General features: G+C 37.9%; 1 long non-coding RNA gene across 1 annotated transcript; it reads left to right on the plus strand.

Moving 5' to 3' along the window:
• Positions 1-2,701: 2,701 nt before the first annotated feature.
• Positions 2,702-10,806, plus strand: LOC140167267 (uncharacterized). Its single transcript, XR_011861017.1, has 4 exons — positions 2,702-2,789; positions 3,437-3,656; positions 3,829-4,084; positions 10,745-10,806. It is a non-coding gene; the product is annotated as an uncharacterized lncRNA (long non-coding RNA).
• Positions 10,807-14,748: the final 3,942 nt, after the last annotated feature.

Raw genomic sequence — 14,748 nt, forward strand, 5'->3', positions numbered from 1 at the left:
TTTAAACGTTTTCTGTAAAACATTTTTATTTGCTGAGCAGTAGATTATCAAAACATGTTTTTCAAGGTTATGAAAACGTTTTACACTCTTAATATACCCTTTATATAACACGACATTTAAACGTTTTCTGATAACCTTTTATAACCTTTTGCGAATGATGTCGAAAACGTTTTGTGTTTGCTGGGAAGACCCATTTCTTCACTATTCAAGCATTGGTCAATAGTAAGACCTAAGTATTTAACTGAGGGAGTAGCATGAATTGTTTGCCCTTCACACTCAATGGTATAATTTTGCCAATTCTTCAATTTACGTTTTGTTCCAACAAGAATGAGTTCTGTTTTACCCATGTGGAGAGACAGTTTGTTATCAATGAGCCATTTGTTACAGTTTTCCAGATTTTTGCTAAGCTGCTGCCCAATTTTTAACGGATCTTTATCAGAAACCAAAAGAGCGCTATCGTCGGCATACTGAAGGAGCATACAATCAACACAGTTGGGCATGTCGTTCACGTAACAAAGGAACAAAATGGGACCCAAGATACTCCCCTGTGGAACTCCACATGTTACATCCATTATCCCATGTCATAACCAATGGGAAGCCTTGATTGTGTCCGTTTGTCTGCAATGCGCATGCGCCACGCCGCTCAGCGACAATCGACACGACGGTATGAAACTAGCAAAAATTGTCCAATGTTAATACACATCACCCACTCATACTTCCGAAGAATTTGGAAATGACATTGTACCAAGCAATACTGCTTGTACAAAAATGACCTTTGTTCTGAAGAAGGGGACAACCAGTAATTATCCCGATCAAACACTAAGACATGGATTGGAAAAGTCATCTCTCCAAACATGCGCCAAACGACCACGAAAGATGCGCGGGTATAACTATGAAAAAGGACTCGAGAAAAGCAGCCACCAAAGTGCTACCCGTCCAAAAAACACCACTTCTATCTGGTCTTCTATCTGGTGTGAACTAATGGTGTGTACATGGTGTATGGGTGCTTTAATGAGAGAAAGGGTAGATTCCATCGTCAATGGTGATAACAGTGCCCGTAATAAAATGTAGACTTGGATCACATGGGTAGATTGACAGGGGGCCATAGTCAGAAAAGATAAGTTGTAGTTGTATTGGGACAGGTAGTACAAATTGATAATTGCTCTGGAGAATCATGAACGGTCAGGACGGAGAGGTACTAGCATCATGAGGTGAATTTACACACTCCTCAAAAAGAATGTATCCGGGAATGTATCAACACTGTGAACGAGGGCAATTAATTAATGATGCCTAATCCGTAAACCGTACATGGAGAACTGATTGTCCAAATTGACGGCCTCGGTTCAATACGCATCATACGGCCACATATTCAAATTTTCTTCATTGAAGCTAACGAGTAAATATATAAAATCACCGTTCTTTACCTGATTAAGAACACCTAAAATCAGACACTGACACCTTCCAATAAAAGTCGTTTGAATGAAGTTCGTTATTAACACGTCCCACGAACCCAAAATTTATATTATTAGGCTTTGGCGGGTTTACATCGCGCTTCCAAGATGGTTTGGGTTATCCAGGAGCCGCAGTTACATCATTGGTAACCTTCGTGTCTAGGGACACTGTTTCTACTAAAGAAAATATGATAATTACACTGATAAGGGGTGACATTGCTGCTGAAAATGTGAGTATATGAGGATATCGTGTTCATTGTAATGTTCCGTTTCATGACATGAATAGACTCGACCAAAAAATGCATGTTGAAAAAAAAAGGCTGCGGCAGTGGCTTAGCGTCATAGGGACAACGGGGGTGGGGGGGGGTGAGGAAAATTGCCAAAAACGGCTTTGTGGCGTGCGTGCAGGACAAACGGAAAATACCTTTCCGAGAAAAACGCGTTTGAAGGATATGCTACTAATAACATAGTCAGTACTCCAATATTATCTCTCAGTGGACCGATTACATTTGAAATTGAAGTTAAAGGATTAAACTATAAAACTGTAACTTTTAAAGGTTCAAAAGGAATAACTTTTACAGGATATGTCTAGCTTTAAACTTATACGCCACTATGTGAAACGGAAGATTTGGGGGTTTCGGCGGATTTTTGAAGCGTAAGTCGCACATACGCCACTATGTGAAACGGAAGATTTGGGGTTTTCGGCTCGTTTCTGAAGCGTACGCCACATTATTGACGGATGATGTGCCTAAATGTCATGAAATCCGATTTTCGCCGTTTCACATAATGGCGTATGTTGATCGTACGTCAGTTTGTGAAACGGAATATAATGTATTCTTACGGGATTGTTAACATAAGTCAATTAATTAATTAACGTTATTTATTAATTAAGTATAGTTGAGCTTTCTTACTTGGTATACTGGAAGAACTTGATATATAAAACCGTTGGGCAAAATTTCATAAAATTGACCAAAATCACCGTACGCCACTATGTGTTGCGACCCACGAACTAACTCTATTTGCCTATAGGAAAAACAACAACAACTTAATACTCCGGCTTCGAGTTTAAAAAGCGCATGTTTACAATATTCGTTGTAGGTGGATATCATCGTCAATAGCACTGGAAGGAGTATGAATCTCAACTCAGGCGGCATCTCCAAAGCAATATCAACTGCTGGTGGACCAGACCTTCAATACAACTGCACCCAGGTGTTGCGACAAATGGGAGCCACCTACGTGGCGGTGGGAGACTGCATTGAGACAGGACCAGGCAACCTCAGGTGCCAAAATGTCTTTCATACTGTGTGTGAGAGATACCGTGGATCAACTTCAGAGACGGTATATGTTCTTAAGATGATTATTATTTTGTCCCCTATCTTATGTCATTGAGTATCAATCGTAACGAAAATTGTGAGATTTAAACTATTTATTGGTAAAGTTAGATATACTGTGAAACATTAAAAGTAAAGGTATTGACGTTTCGGTTTTAATTATAATTTTAATAATTGAATTAGGGAATAAACGATAGGAATTTTAATTTTGACTATCCTCTACCGTGTGATAAACGACAGGCAGGTCCAATAGTGGAAGCCGGCGATAAAAATATTGGACCTGCCTCTCGTCTATCATAGGTAGAGGATAGTCAAAATTAAAATATTATCATAATAACTGTAAACTATTTTTTGAAGCAAATATTAAGTTACCCTCCCCTTTTTCTAAAATGAATGAAACTTGTTACAACTTCACACCTTTTGTTGTGCGTACTGCTAGTGCGTGCGAATATTCCGCACTGCGTCTACGCATACAACGCGATACATACGTGCCCCTCTATTACGCGATATCAACACTCATGATGACGTGGGGTCATCTACGGGCTGATAGACGACACCCAAAATCATGCGATTGTCCAATCAGATTATGTGTATACGTAATAGACCACTCCCACTGACTAAGAATACACAATCCTTGCTTGTCTTTCCTTTCAGATTCTAAGATCCCTTCTACAGAAAATACTTCAGGAGGTGACCAAAAGGCTGTCGATCTATAGCCATCCCAGCACTTGGTACGGGGAACTTCGGTTTCCCACACAATGTAACAGCACATATCATGTATGATGAAGCCATCAAATTCTCTCGACAAAACCCGAGAGGGTCACTCGCTCACATTCGCTTTGTTGTGTACCATCAAGATCAACTTACAATTCAGGTTTGTGTTGTTGTACTCTTTATGTTAAACTTTTTGGGTGTAGGTTGTCACTGCTCAAAAATAAAATCAGGTGGTTCAAGCATAGCCCTAGCTGCTCCTGATAAAGTAGCTGATCGATTATTTATTACTTGATATCAAAATGTATCAATATCATTCGTTGTGTCACTCATAGGCATTTGAAGATGAGATGCAGAACCTTCTCCAACAATGGCCTGCCCGAGCATCTGGGTCAGGTCAAGTGGCTACAACGGCGGTCCCAACAAGAAGAAAGAAGTTCTCAAAATTAACACGAGCTGGTTATCCAAATCATTATATGGATGAGACGCAGAACTGTTTTCGGCAATCGCCTGCCCGAGCATATGGATCCAGTCAAGTGGCTACAACAGCGGTCCCAACAAGACGATCAATGCAATCACGAACGAAAGCTGGTAATCAAAATCATTATATTGAAGCTTTTTTGTAAACTGTATACAGTTTGTCCCAAAAACAAAATGTAACACTTTGTGTTGTGCATCATAACCTTCAAAGAACATTACCTGCAGCCCAATGCTTTAGATATTTATGTTATACAGGGTGAGTCATAAAAAGTGCAATAGAGCAAATAATCTATATTTACGTGAGAACCAGGTTGAACTTTGATAGATGCCACGTCCAATAGTCACCTGTTGTGAAAAAATAAGTGAATCGCAACTATCCTTTTACGACGATAAGTAAAGGTTGTGATGTGCCCTGAGTAATTTAATTTGAGGATTTGGCTGTGTTTACAAAGTGACACGAGTGATGGCGGTGTAGGGGAATTCCCCTCTGAAATTGAGCAAAACAAGTTGAATCATATCTAAGTTGGAATATTTGGAACCCCCCCCTGAGGTTGTAAAGTGAAGATGATATCACAGGATTTCCCTCAGGAAATGATGTCATGTGAAAGGTTAATGTTATAATTAAGGCTTGGGAATTTCCAAGATGACATTTGACTATTAATATTTGGGATTTCCCCCTGCTTGGTATATAAGAAAATGGAATCACAATTATTCACAGTTGATAGTGTTGATCTGGGCTAGATAGCTAATATGCTTACAGTCCAATTCCTTCAAAGAAAGGAAATTGCAAACAAGAAATATTTTATGTAGCCAAAGTACTACTATTTGCCAGTGTTGTCGGAGAAGATCTAGACTACGTCAAAGAACGTACTTCTTCCAAGAAAGGAATATATTCTTCTGGTGTTTTTATTTCTATGCAACTGTCAAAATAAGTGGGGAAAACTGCATCGCAGTCCTGCTTCCTGAAGATATTGTGTGGAAGGTGGAAATAGCACCAATTTTGGAGAAAGCAGCACAAGGAGTAAAGAGATTTGGAGAACTGCGCAAGGAGTTTAGTATTGGAGAACGGCGCAAAGAGTTTAGTATTTGGAGAACTGCGCAAGGAGTTATAAACGTGTTTGGAGAACGACGCAAGGAGTTTAGTACTTGGGAGATCACCATTTTCGTATGAGGATTTTATACGCAAGGATTTATAAGTGCAAGTGTACAATGGACTTCGCTGATTTTCGCAGGACAAGCGAATAAGGATATATATTACATCAGTCGTCCAGAACATTGCAAGAACTCTTTATGATCACCAAGAAGAATGCTGGCTAAGTACTAAATAGTTAAAGAGTGGTCATATTTGATTATTGTGTATGAGTATTTGTTGTCATATATTGTACCAATCATAACGTGCTTTCAATTAAAGACTTTTGTTAGCTTAATCAAACAGTGTATTTGTGTTGTGTAATATTATATATTATAAGACAATATGGCATAATGTGACGTTCATGATAAACATATTCGACGAGCGTGCCCCGAATGCCACAAAACCCCTTGCCATATTGTCTTATAATATATAGTATTATATTATATAATGAAATGTTTGGAATAGGCATAATACGTATGTAAACATATTCGACGAGCGTGCCCCGAATGCCACAAAACCCCTTGCCATATTGTCTTATAATATATAATATTATATTATATAAAGAAATGTTTGGAATAGGCATAATACGTATATAAACATATTCTACGAGCGTGCCCCGAATGCCACAAAACCCCTTGCTATATTGTCTTATAATATATAATATTATATTATATAAAGAAATGTTTTGAATAGGCATAATACGTATATAAACACAGTTATATTTACCTTTATATTCAGGTATATTTACCTGTATAATGTGTAATATTTCGTGTGTATTACATGGAGGACCGACCAATTATTGACCTCTTCTAGTTCCTTGTTAATGAGATTAAATTTAGATATAATATCTGGGTGTGAATAGGTAATAGTAGTGTCGTCTGCAAACAAAACAAATTCTAGAACAGAGGTAGTATTTACAATATCATTAACATACAGTATGAATAGTAATGGGCCTAAAATCGACCCATGAGGTACACCACACGAAATGCTCATATAGCTGGATTTACATGAATTGTAATATACATATTGTTTCCTATTATACAAATAATCTGTAAACCAATTTAATACATTTCCCCTGAACCCATAATACTCTAACTTGTATAAACAAAATGCTGTGATCAATTGTGTCGAAGGCTTTAGACAAATCTAAAAATATTCCTGCTTTAGTTTCATTATTTTCAACTGAAGTACTGATTTTATCAACTAATTTCAAAATTGCCATATACATAGAATGATTATACCTAAAACCAAATTGTTTTGCATTTAAAATATTGTATTTATTAATGTAATTCATGCATCTGTTGAACACTAGTCTTTCAAGAATCTTTGAAAAACATGGAAGAACAGAGACTGGTCGATAGTTGGAGAACACGTCATGACTATCCTTCTTGTAGATAGGGATTACTTTTGCAATCTTCAATTCATCAGGGACTTTTCCAGTAGTAATGGAAATATTAAAAATTACAGTGAGAGGTATTGATATTTCATTTGCTATCCTTTTGACAACAAAATTGCCTATATCATCATGACCGGCACTTTTATTTTGGTTGAACTTATGTATAATCTTTACAATTTCCTCTTTTACAACTGGTTTCATTTACATGCTACTATTTGATGGTGTTTTCAAGTAATCATAATAGTTCTTCCCATCTGTAACTATTGTGGATGCTAATTTTGGCTCAATGCTTGTAAAAAAGTCATTAAATTCGTCGGAAATCATTTGAGGATCTGAGATCACATGACCTAATTGTGTACTTTTGAATTGAGTTTGAATATTACTTTTCTTATTACGGCCAATGATATTATTGATTATTTTCCAAGTTTTTCGTAAATTATGCTTTACTGTTTCAAATTTCCTTTTGTAATACTCCCTTTTAGATTTTCGTATTAAACTGTTTAATTTGTTTCTGTATTTCTTGAATGTATTAAGCCTTTCATTACATGGTTTCTGTACATACCTCTTATACAACTTATTTTTAGTATTTATGCTTTTGAGTAAGCCTCTGCTTATCCAGGGAAGTCTTGGTTCTCTTTTGTTATTGCACTTATATTTTTTCATAGGTATACATTCATCATATATTTTGGTGAAAACATTCACAAACTTATTGTAACAATCGTTAGCATCATTGTTATCTAGCTCTTCATTCCAGTTTACAGAAGAAAGTTTTTGTTTCAAATGTTCTATATTATCCGGACTGTGATTTCTTTTAAAGAAATAATTACTATTCATATATTAATATATCAGTTTGAAGTTTGTTGTCAAGATTTCTAGCCATATCGTCCACAGTGATGACAAGTTGTGACTCACAAGAGTGTTGTGCTCTGAATCCATGCTGGAAAGTGGATAATATTTGGAATTTCTCCAGGTGTGACATAATATGAGAAAATAGAATGTGCTCGAATAATTTACAAGATACTGATGTCAACGACACAGGTCTATAGTTGACAGGGATACTCTTGTCACCTTTCTTAAAAATAGCTGTTATATTTGCTAATGAGCCAGTCGGCAGGTACATCACCTGTATCAAGCGATTGTTGAAAAATGTGACTCAGCGTTGGTGCAAGTTCTTTACTTAACTCTTTCAAGATCGCAGACGGAACACCATCAGGGCCACTTGCTTTCTTTTGATTAATATTACTAAGCAGTTTTTCAACTCCCTCGGTATCTACTCTAAGAACATCTATGGTAGGTATAGGGTTACCTGCTACTGTTGGTAGATTTTCTGTGGTAAATACACTACAATACTGGTTACTAAGAGCATTTGCCTTTTCTTTCCCAATCACCATTTCTTTGCCATCAACCTGAAGTGTAGCAACCCCTGTGCCATCATGGATAGAATACCAAGACTTGGCCTTTGATTGATGAAACTTGGACACAGTGTGGAAAGACTATTGATCAGGGAATGTTGGAATCGCTCTAGATTAGAAGCTATAGAAGTATATTTGTTTACTCATATGAGGAAAAAATTTTATACTCTGATCTATATATGTTGTAAAGAGGGCCGGGTATAGTATTGAAAAACGAGTTCTGCGTTGATACCACATTGGTAACTTTTACATGGTTCTTAGTACTACAAATTAATTTGTTGTACAAGTACAAAAGAGTACAGTTTTCGTTTATTTGTTGTTGACATCCATACATGTTCAAGTTACTGTGATTTCTGTTCATTGTTTGTTAGTGATGCCATGATTGTAGGCCTATGTTCAAACAACTATGGTACGTAGTATCTTGGGTAGATGACAACCAAAGGCTATTATGCCCAGTGAGTATAACACAACACAGTGTAGTACATTTGTAGTCCTTCCCATGATGTATTTGGAACTGCTATACAAAATTACAAACGATCCTACCTCAAACGTGCTTTTTAGAAGACTATAATACTCCAAGAGTTGGTTGAGCCATTCGGTGTATCTTAACATGGATTGGTAGACGATTGGTATTGTAAATAACATGGATTGGTATAGAGAGAGAAAAATTAAAACGATCTCACCTGTACTTTCTGATGAATACGTGCTTTGTATAGGACGGTCTTGAAGAACGTGCACTGACTGCGTGTATTGTAGTATTGTTTGTATATCCCGCCACAACATGCCAGTCCGTGTCAGTGATTTCCAGTCAAATTGCAAGAAATACCGTAAATAAAGGGTGTTGACATTCAAATTTTAGATGCCTCGTGGACAAACGTTAAAGTTGGGTATCGCTGAAAAGTGTGTTACAAAACAGAATGCTAATTCCTTCATGTTTTAATCCAAGGTCATTAATGGATGTATCATTTATTTCACGTTTTAAAACCAAAAAAGTTCAACCTTGTTCTTGAATAATAATCGATTCTTTGCTCTATTGCACTTTTTTTACTCACCCTATGTCTTGGACACAACATAGGCGAATTTGATCAAAATCAAACTTGCCATTACATTAGCTGAAACGTTACCAATTAAATTACCTAACCTCAAAATCCAATTTGCAAATGCGTTCCATATCTTGGGAGAGAAAAATTCTATAATTAATTCTATAACTAATGTCCAGATCATGTTATACTATTAGCCACGTAATGAAAACATGACAATAACTTCAAGACTTTATTAGGCAAAACAACTTCTGATAGGACATTATTGATGAGTTATTTGGTAAGCAAAGCTACCCAGCAAACACAAAACGTTTTCGACCTCATTCGCAAAAGGTTATAAAAGGTTGTCAGAAAATGTTTAAATGTCGGGTTATATAAAGGGTATATTAAGGTTATAAAACGTTTTCATAACATTAAAAAGAATTTTTTGATGATCTACTGCTCAGCAAACAAAAATGTTTTACAGAAAACATTTAAATGTCGGGTTATATAAAGGGTATAAAAACGTTTTAATAACATTCCAAAAACATTTTTGAAAACTTGATACAAAACATTCTAAACATAATGTTATTTTGGGGTTGAAAAAATATTTTGCTAAAAATGTTTGCCCAAAATATTTGCAATAACGTTTTAAAAACGTTTTCATGACCTTTATATAACCCGATATTTAAATGTTATTAAAAGGTTTTGACTAAAATATTTTAAGAACATTTCTGTGTTTGCTGTGTGCAAATATTTTAACATAATGTTATTTAAGTGTTGACAAAATATTTGGCAAAAACAAGTTTGCAAAAATAGTTTACAATAACATTTTTGAAAACATTTTAAAAATATTGTTGCAGTGTGTTTTCATACAAAAGGTTTTAAAACGTTTTCATGACCTTTACATAACCCGACATTTTAATGTTATCAAAACGCTTTTATGTAAATCAAAAGCCAAAATATAACTTATTAAAAACGTTTTTAAAACGTTTTTGTGTTTGCTGCATGGGCTACCTACGACGCATTATAGTCATTTTCCACCTTATACGAAGGTATATACATGTATATTTTTTAAAGACATTCCTTATGCACAATAAGCATGAAGTGCGTTAATATACTGAAATAGAGAGCTATTGTTGTTAATAATAATGTTGCATTTGTATATTTCTTACAGGTTTTGGGTTTTGGGATGCATAATCCAATTGAATTTTTTTAAATAGATTTTTGTTGAAATTCTTCTGCGTGGTGGTCAGTTGGTTCTTTTAAAGGGTTGGTCCTCAAGACAAAGTGTCCCATATTTTCGGGACACACTCAATGGCGTAGATTTCTTTTTGACATTGGGATGGAGTTGGAAAAAGTTTCTTGAAATATAGTGTCACCTTTTGGCGCCAGAATAAGTTTATGATACAAATGCGCGCGAAGTGCGCAAAACATTTTGACATATTGAAGCTAAACTGGTGAAATTTGGTGTAAAAGTGGAATTAATTCCTGCGAAGCGCGCACAAATTGGCACTTAAAAGGTTTAACGCTTACCATATTCCAACGAGGGGTGCTACCAGCGTTCGTTTGCTGGGGCTATGGACGCAAAAAAACCTTTTCTCATGTAAACCACAGAAAGAACTGTAAGTGCTGATTTTTCATGACACTTGGAGTTACAGCAGAGCAACAGTACGTAAATTGAATTTTCAAAAGTGAATTTATAATACCTAAAGATCCAAAGAAACTAATAATGTGACACGGTAACTGAAACATAACAATGCTATAAATGGAAGGTAAAAGAACATAACATATTCTTGATTTTCTCTCTAGAGTACGTCAACAGTGCATTTTCGAGTTTATCAGTAGCAGATGAGGATGAAATGATGTATATAGGGAATAGAAAGAACGCTATCGAACGAACAGAAGACTCCTTTGAAGATGAATTGTGTACTGAGGTAGCTACTTTATATTTTAGGTGTAACATAAGGTATATATATTTGTGCATGAGGTTGATGAGAAAATTCAATTGACGTATTTAGTGAATAATATTATGCTTTTACAACAAGACTTGCTTATTATTTTACCCTTAAATTTGCCTCTTTATATAGGAAATTCCTTACGAGCAAGAGAGTGATAGGATCATGGTTAGGATAGAGGTAAAGAACTTTGCCAAGGTGAACAATGTAAGTATATGTATATATGCCTTGAAAAATACCATTATAATTTAAACTCCAATGATGCACATCAAAGCAAGATTTACGTGTTAATCCAATGACGACATTTTAATAGCATATCACATCCTACCCTTCCTATATAATAATCACTGTCACTATAATATTTTGCAGTAAACCTTTGACGAGAGCGTATTTTAAGCGTTCATCGCGTATTTACTGCGGTGAATCGCACTTGTCTCTGATTGGCTGCTGAGGCGATCTGCTGTTGCGGAGTGGAAATTTATGTACATGTTGTTAGCTCTTCTTTCTTTGCAACATCGGTAATACGCGCTCGTTAAAGGTTATACTGCAAGATACTGTCCGTTTCAGGTAACGATTGAACGACGTCTGAAGGGTAGGACCAAACGTATACTTTATATCAAGGGACACGCTGAGGATGTTCAAAATGCAAGGCAGATATTCAAGAATTCGTCAGGAAAAAGCAGAGCACAAACTGTTCAACAAAAAGGTATCTTGGCGAAACGAATATACTAATGGTGAGTTTGTTGATTATGGCTGGTGACACAGTATTTTCTATCATTGCCCCTGTTTTATGGAATGGCTTGCCTTCCCACATTCGTGACTCTGCCAATGTCCAAACTTTCAAAAAGAACCTTGAAACTCACCTTTTCACCTAATGTTTCCTCCCTCTTGCATTTTCCCTTTCCATAGCGCTTTGTTTCTTCATTTAAAAAGCGCTCTCTAAATCTGTGTATTATTATTATTTGGCTTTTGACTAACACACGCGTCGCGTCACGTCACGTCACGTCACGTCGCGTCACGTCGCGGCACGTCACGTCACGTTGATATCTTCTTAAAAGTTACAAACAAGTCATACGGTTGAGATCCAATTTGACCTTCACCTCTATCAAGCTGGGGGGGCATTGGGTGAATGCACCCGAGGTGGGCCACATAACACCCCGCCCAACGAACTGGGTACCGTTGGGTCCCTCAATTCTCTGTTTTCAACTCCTATTTTATTTTTATTTGATAAAAACTTTCCCGGAAACTTTTTTCCCTTCGCCACTTCGTTTGTATTTCTTTTGCCAATTGAGAATGCTTGACAACCACCTGTATTTACTGCCTTTTTGACAACCCGATCCAATCACCCAAAACAAGCCAGAACTCAACATGACCCTTGTTTGCACCCCAATCAATGTTTCGCTTAGCACATACCATGAACATGCACTAGGAACTTCCATTGAAAAGACCCGATATGAATGCATGGGATACGCGTGGCTATTTTTAAACTGTGGAAAATACCCCGGGCCGTATTCTCGCAAAGGGGCTAACACCCGTCCCAGGACACACCCCGGCCCCGCAGAAAAACCCGCAGACGCCACGAAAAATGAACAACACAACCGCGCAATAACATGACCCAGCCCACCCCACTTGACATGGCCAAAGAGCCTCCCAGGCCTAAGGTTGACCCGTCTTCAAGAATACGACCTCAGAGTTTTCAATGGAAAATTCCATAGGCCTACAGCTGTGTTTGTTTTACTTGGTCACGTTGTTGCACACGTGTTTTCCATGGCCTGCTCTATTGCATATGATACACACATGCTGATATCGACAGCGAACGAACTTGCACCCGCTGGGCCTGTTGAAATCAAAACAAATCTTTGCCGGGGGTCCACTCTTGCGGTAGATGGGGCACTTGGGGTTCTTTTTAGACGGTATTGGGAGCCTGGGGGGGCACTCACATTTCCCAGCTATACGGGTATGTGCCGCGGCGACGACCCCCTTTTTCAGAGCCGCTAGCCGTTCCTTAGACCCTCTGAATTCATTGATTGCCCGCTCTGAAAGCCCCGAAAATTTTCTAGCCGTTCCATAGACCCTCAGATCATCGATTTCCGCTCTCATTGGCATCTTGACAGGCGTGTTTTCTGTCCTACTATTTCAAGCCCAAAAGCTACTTTTGCGAGCTCAAAAACTTCAAAGGGAATTTTCCATAAATTTCTTCCCCATTGAAACACATTGTATTAGGAGTAAGGTGAACTTTGGGCGGGATTTTGGGCTCCTTTAGTAGTGGCAACACTGGTTTGTTGTTAAACAGCACTGCACTGTCGAGTGCCTGCCGCGATGCCGATGCCTTCAGCTGATGAACATTTTGCTAGAAATAAATGATTTTGAGATCTCTTTTGGGAATAAAATTGCCAAATATGAGAAAAAGTACCTCAAATAATTGTGTGCACATCCTTGCAGCTAGCCATAACAGTGAATTAAAAGGTAATTTACGATCTACTGGTCTAGTGGAATGGTGTCAAATTCTGCACACTTCACTCAATCATCTCATGCAGTTCAATGTAGTCAATGTTTTACTTTTCGGCACTGAAGAAAATATTTTTTGTGGGTTTGTTTTTATGGTGGGCTAATATGTAGTGCTGCTAGCTGCTGCTATAATTATCAGTAGGCTAATAGCATAGATTGTAGGTCTGCAGGGTCTAGTAATTTGATTCGAATGCTGTTTTGCTTTGCTGAGATTTTCATCGTAATAGGCCAAACAGACCTAGGATTTTGCATTAATGGTTTTCCTGATTTAATAATTTAATGCACAATTCAAAGTGAAATCGATTCCTTCAAAAATCTGTGGCAAAAACGCAACAAAATTGAACCCTGGTTTGGCCTGCATGGTTTAGTTGCCGAGATTTTTCAGATTTTGGCGGCTGATCAGTTCCCAAGACCCCCCTGTTGGCCGGTCAAACAGTTCCCAAGACCCCCCTTTTTGACCGGCCGATCAGTTCCCTAGACCCCCTTTTGGCCTGCCGATCAGTTCCTTAGACCTCAAGTTCGAAACTGGCGGTGGCACACCCTACCCAAAAAAAAAATGAGTGCCCCCCGGGATTGGGAGCCTCCGTGAGGGTAATTTGTGGAGTTTCCTGGGCCTGATTGAGTGGGATTTTTGAACCCAGAGAACCCATTAAATGGGGTCGGATTTGACATGAACATTACTGCAAGAGTGGACCCCGGCAAAGATTTGTTTTGATTTCAACAGGCCCAGCGGGTGCAAGTTCGTTCGCTCATGAAGATATCAACGTGACGTGACGTGACGCGACGTGACGCGACGTGACGTGACGTGACGTGACGCGACGCGTGTGTTAGTCAAAAGCCAACCTTGCTGGTTATTTCATTAACTGTATGCCGATCATAACCTCTTTCCACAAGTTTATCTGTGAAGAAGTTGACCTTGTTAACGAAATTGGATTCGGATGTATGACCGCGGCAGTAGCGAATCGTTTCCCCTAGAACTAAGGCTGTAAAAACAGATGGGCAATGCGCCGATTCGGGGCATAACCACTGATGAGTTTCTGTCTTTTTCATGTTGATCTTGTGATCAAGTAGGCCGTGTTCTAGGAACCTGTTTCCTTTGTAAATTTGAAGATCTAGATATGTGACAAGGTTGTCGGATATCTCAAAGGTAAATTTCAGAGTAGGATGAGCATTGTTCATGCGTGCCTTTAAGTTCTGTAACTCGTTGCAATTACCCTGATAAAAGAGTAAAATATCATCCCGATATCTACGGTAGAACACTATGTTTGGGTCGGTTAAAATGAACTCTTTCTCAATAACGTACATGACCAAATCCGATATTTCGGGGATAGGATGTTCCTTGAGCCGCAC

The sequence above is a fragment of the Amphiura filiformis genome, chromosome 13, assembly GCF_039555335.1.
Source record: "Amphiura filiformis chromosome 13, Afil_fr2py, whole genome shotgun sequence".
Classification (NCBI taxonomy): Eukaryota; Metazoa; Echinodermata; class Ophiuroidea; order Amphilepidida; family Amphiuridae; genus Amphiura; species Amphiura filiformis.